The sequence below is a fragment of the Brassica napus genome, unplaced genomic scaffold, assembly GCF_020379485.1.
Source record: "Brassica napus cultivar Da-Ae unplaced genomic scaffold, Da-Ae ScsIHWf_2619;HRSCAF=3368, whole genome shotgun sequence".
Classification (NCBI taxonomy): Eukaryota; Viridiplantae; Streptophyta; class Magnoliopsida; order Brassicales; family Brassicaceae; genus Brassica; species Brassica napus.
Genome location: NW_026015919.1, coordinates 1,818 through 7,500, shown reverse-complemented (window position 1 = coordinate 7,500; position 5,683 = coordinate 1,818). Strand labels below are relative to the sequence as shown.

Genomic DNA, 5,683 nt, shown 5'->3' with positions numbered 1-5,683 from the left:
AATTGACTAAGCGGGTTTTTTTCCACATTCATAGGAGTTCGTCTATGTTTCTGCTTTACGAATATGATATTTTCTGGGCATTTTTAATAATATCAAGTGCTATTCCTGTTTTGGCATTTCTAATTTCCGGGGTTTTATCTCCAATTACGAAGGGGCCGGAGAAACTTTCTAGTTATGAATCAGGTATAGAACCGATCGGGGATGCTTGGTTACAATTTAGAATCCGTTATTATATGTTTGCTCTAGTTTTTGTTGTTTTTGATGTTGAAACCGTTTTTCTGTATCCGTGGGCAATGAGTTTCGATGTACTAGGGGTATCCGCTTTTATAGAAGCTTTCATTTTCGTGCTTATCCTAATTCTTGGTTTAGTTTATGCATGGCGAAAAGGAGCGTTGGAATGGTCTTAGTTCGTTTCCTGAATACTTGTACAATAACAATAAAAAAAAAGTAAAAAAAACCATTGAAACAATTATGAATTCCATTAAGTTTCCCGTACTTGATCGAACAACAAAAAACTCAGTTATTTCAACTACGTTAAATGATCTTTCAAATTGGTCAAGACTTTCCAGCCTATGGCCGCTTCTTTATGGTACCAGTTGTTGTTTTATTGAATTTGCCTCATTAATAGGCTCCCGATTTGACTTTGATCGTTATGGGCTAGTACCAAGATCAAGTCCTAGACAGGCGGACCTTATTTAACAGCAGGTACAGTAACAATGAAAATGGCTCCTTCTTTAGTGAGATTATATGAACAAATGCCTGAACCAAAGTATGTTATTGCTATGGGAGCGTGTACAATTACAGGGGGGATGTTCAGTACCGATTCTTATAGTACTGTTCGAGGGGTTGATAAGCTAATTCCTGTAGATGTCTATTTGCCGGGTTGTCCACCTAAACCAGAGGCTGTTATAGACGCTATAACAAAGCTTCGTAAGAAAATAGCTAGAGAAATCTATAAGGATCGAATTAGACCTCAACGGGGTAATCGGTGTTTTACTACCAATCACAAGTTTTTTGTTGTACGCAGTACACAGACTGGAAATTATGATCAAGAATTACTCTATCCACCATCATCTACTTCAGAGATCTCTACTGAAACATTTTTTAAATACAAAAGCCCAGTATCTTCCCACGAATTAGTGAATTAGGGAGGATTTGAGAGAATAAGAAAAAAATCTTCATAAATTAGAACTCATGGTAAATGTGAAATACTTAAATTTATATAAAAAAAGGTGTGGGGGAATAAAAAAGATGCAGGGCACTTTGTCCGTTTGGCTAGCCAAACGCGGGCTGGTTCATAGATCGTTGGGCTTCGATTACCAAGGAATAGAGACTTTACAAATAAAGCCCGAAGATTGGCATTCTATTGCTGTAATTTTATATGTATATGGTTACAATTATTTACGTTCCCAATGTGCCTATGATGTGGCACCAGGTGGCCTCTTAGCCAGTGTGTATCATCTTACGAGAATAGAATATGGTGTCAATCAAGCGGAAGAAGTTTGCATAAAAGTATTTACTCACAGGAGTAATCCCAGAATTCCATCTGTTTTCTGGGTTTGGAAAAGTACGGATTTTCAAGAACGGGAATCTTATGATATGTTAGGAATCACTTATGATAGCCATCCGCGGCTGAAACGGATCTTAATGCCCGAAAGTTGGATAGGGTGGCCTTTACGTAAGGATTATATTGCCCCCAATTTTATGAAATACAAGATGCTTATTGAATGATAAAAAATTTGAATGATAAAAATGAGTCTTAGTTTCTACAACTACGGACCTTCGCGGAATATTTTGAATTCGAGTCGTTTTTAGATCAAACAAACAGAAGAATTAAGGTCTTATTCATATTATTATAGATAGCTTAATCTCCAATTTGAAAGATACTTTTTTCCTAAAAGCCGAGCCAATAGGATGAACTAAAAAAAAAAAAAGAGTTCTGCATTATGAACTTTGTATCGCGCACATAACTTAGTCAACTTTAGTCACATAACTGGGAATGAATAAATAAGATTGGAAAGCAATACAATAAATGGGGGGGTTAAAATTCTATTTCTATTGTATCTAATCTAATGAATCTTGGGGGTATTTCTGCCCTTCAACGATAGATACTATAGATAGATATAGATAGATAGATATAGATCTTTTTTTTTTTACTTTTTTTTATTCTTTCAACCAGAACTTTCCTTTCGAATATGTATTAGGTATAAAGTCTTATACATTTTTTTTGAACGGATGGATCCACAACATGAACAAAAAAGAGAGGGGGATAAAGGATTATTGCACTTTTTTTACTAAAGATACGTTTAATTTGAAGACTATAAACTTATCAAAATTAATCAATCCTATGCCAAGAACCAGATTTGAACTGGTGACACGAGGATTTTCAGTCCTCTGCTCTACCAACTGAGCTATCCCGGCCATTACCGAAGTATCATTCTCATTTTATGAGATGACTTAGGTCTATGTCAATTAAAAGAAACGCAAAAGTAGTAAATGAAAAAATTGGACCGGGAATTTATTGGATCTTCGAAAAGAAGACTTTCTAAGTTTTAGAATGAAAAATTATTTAGATTCGAAATAATTCAAATCGATAGTTCTTTCTCATTTGTATATGTATGATATATCCCACAAGACTTGTATATAATAAGAAAAGAAATTCGAGTTTGTAAAAGTGTCGGATGAATGAAAAAAGATCAATGAATTCTTGAATAACTAAAAAAAGGGTAAGGTGTCAAACAGACTTTTTTAGGGAGTAGGGTTGGGGATAGAGGGACTGAACCCTCACGATTTTAAAAGTCAACGGATTTTCATCTTACTATAAATTTCATTGTTGTCAGTATTGACATGTAGAATGGGACTCTATCTTTATTCTCGTCCGATTAATAAGTTCCACCAAGGATCTATCAGACTATGAAGTGAATCGTTTGATTCAACACAAGGGATTGAACTCCATTTGTTAGAACAGCTTCCATTGAGTCTCTGCACCTATCCCGCTTTCTAAACTCTGGTTTGTTCGCGTAACCCAGGATTTGGCTCAGGATTGCCCATTGTTAATTCCAGGGTTTCTCTGAATTTGAAAGTTATCACTTAGTAGGTTTCCATACCAAGGCTCAATCCAATTAAGTCCGTAGCGTCTACCAATTCCGCCATATCCCCCTTTTGCTTTGAGATTAGGATCTCATTATGATGTCTTTCCACTTTTCTTATGACGAAACCTTGGAATTCATTACATACAGATACTTATTTTATTTCTTTGGTATCTTCTTGCATTTTTTTTAGCCCCATCCATATTGATTTAGTTTAATCAACAAAGATTCTATCATTTTTGTATTTGCAATTCAATATGGTTATATATTAGAGAACATATATATGTTCTTCTTTTCTCATCGTTGTCTTCAATTTTAAGAAATAGTCGAACGGTCGATTCGTTTTTTTACTTCCATGAAAAGAAATTTATGATCATTATTGAAACTTAGAATTCTACAATGTGCAATGTAAAAAGATTATAAGTCTACTTCGTAGATTTGAAATTCGAATAATTCTAAAAAAGTATATTCGAAATGAATATTCGAATATTCATTCTAATAATTTAATTCTATAAAATAATAAAGAATATAAAAAGAGAAAAAGTATCAAATAATAATAATTGCATGAGGTTAGAACAAAAAAACCAAGAATTTCAAATCAGATATCATTTAACTTTAAAAAAAAGCTTTCCGGTCTAATTAAAATTTTCTTATTTAGAAACTCATGAAATCAAAATTAGAAAGTCGATATATTGCTATATTATATTAATTCATTAAGGTTTTGTTTTATTTATTTAATGATAGTCACTATTTATTTGAGCTATATTCTGTTCTAGAATATCGAAAATATGATGAATTCTAAATAGATAAGGAAAAATATGAATAGAATAGTTAATTAATACGATCTAGTAGTTTAGTGAATTTGTATACACTATTTTAGTTGAGCCCGCTTAGCTCAGAGGTTAGAGCATCGCATTTGTAATGCGATGGTCATCGGTTCGATTCCGATAGCCGGCTTTTACATAGTTTTTCATTTTTTTTACATGATTTTTAATGTACTTTCAAAAAAAAATAAGATTGAAAAGACTTCTTTCACCTTTTTCCAAGAGTTACCACGCCATTTATATTATGTCATATAAACTTCCATATAGGAATATATATTGGGGTAAAAGGGTTAGATCTTGGCAAAATAAATGAAGAAAATAAAGGAAAATTTTTGTGATTTATTGATTTATATATATTGTATATACAATAAAAAAAATCTGTATATTGAGAGAATATATCTTCTGACTCTTTGTATTCCAATAGTTTATTGGAGTGGATTTTACGTTATTTATCATTATCATTTAGTTCAGTTTTAATTTTGTTTAGTTTTTGTACAATTTCAATAAAAAAAGGAGTCTTTATGTCACGTTACCGAGGGCCTCGTTTTAAAAAAATACGCCGTCTGGGGGCTTTACCGGGACTAACTAGTAAAAGGCCTAGGGCAGGAAGCGATCTTAGAAACCAATCACGCTCCGGAAAAAAATCTCAATATCGTATTCGTTTAGAAGAAAAACAAAAATTGCGTTTTCATTATGGTCTTACAGAACGCCAATTACTTAAATATGTTCGTATCGCCGGAAAAGCTAAGGGGTCAACGGGTCAAGTTTTATTACAATTACTTGAAATGCGTTTGGATAACATCCTTTTTCGGTTGGGTATGGCTTTGACTATTCCTCAAGCGCGCCAATTAGTTAACCATGGGCATATTTTAGTTAATGGTCGTATAGTTGATATACCAAGTTATCGATGCAAACCCCGAGATATTATTACAGTGAAGGATGAACAAAACTCTAGAACTTTGGTTCAAAATCTTCTTGAGTCATCTGCCCCCGAGGAATTGCCAAACCATCTGACTCTTCACACATTCCAATATGAAGGGTTAGTCAATCAAATAATAGATAGGAAATGCGTCGGTTTGAAAATAAATGAATTGCTTGTCGTAGAATATTACTCTCGCCAGACTTAAAAAACCTAAGTGAAGTAAAAAAAAATCACTAAAAACAAGAGTTCGGACAACTCCCCTTTGCCCGCTTTTTTGATTAAAACTAAAAAGGGACAAGGTAAGGGATTTTGTCGGGGAATCTTTTCCTATTCATGTATCATAGATTGGTAGGGAGGTTTGGATCCCTTGTTTGCTCTTCAGCATTTTCCATAGCAAAGAAATGTAGATTTTATATCTAGAAAAATTGGAAGTAGATAGAATATTTTTTTAAAAAAAACGAGTCCGCTTTTATGTTAGTTCGTACTATAAAATTCCTTTGTTTGTGAGAAAATTTTCTCACAAAAGAAAAGTTAAAGGAAATAAAAAGAGTTATAGAATGGATTACTACCTATGCCAAGATCGCGTATAAATGGAATTTTATTGATAAAACCTTTACAATTGTAGCCGATATCTTATTACGAGTCATTCCGACAACTTCCGGAGAAAAAAGAGGCATTTACTTATTACAGAGATGTGCGATTTGATTATCATTATCATTTTTTTCTATTTCTCACCGATTTGGAATAGAAAAAAATGAGTATTGAAAAAAATCTACGCTTTGAAGGTGAAGTTTATAATATAAAAAAGCAATCCCTTCTGTCATGTATCCACGATTAGTGCAGCCTTA

General features: G+C 33.2%; 1 protein-coding gene and 2 non-coding genes across 3 annotated transcripts in view; 2 read left to right on the top strand and 1 right to left on the bottom strand.

Annotated features, from left to right (window-relative positions):
* Positions 1 to 1,159, top strand: part of LOC111210653 (ATP synthase subunit beta, chloroplastic) — a 4,867-nt gene extending 3,708 nt beyond the window's left edge. Inside the window, exon 2 of the mRNA XM_022711196.2 lies at positions 1 to 1,159. This exon is cut by the window's left edge and continues 2,014 nt beyond it. The gene's annotated coding sequence lies outside the window, so the exon portion shown is untranslated.
* A 1,189-nt stretch (positions 1,160 to 2,348) lies between these two features.
* Positions 2,349 to 2,421, bottom strand: TRNAF-GAA. Its single transcript has one exon. It is a non-coding gene; the product is annotated as a tRNA-Phe (tRNA).
* A 1,552-nt stretch (positions 2,422 to 3,973) lies between these two features.
* Positions 3,974 to 4,046, top strand: TRNAT-UGU. The gene has a single exon. It is a non-coding gene; the product is annotated as a tRNA-Thr (tRNA).
* The last annotated feature ends 1,637 nt before the right edge of the window (positions 4,047 to 5,683 follow it).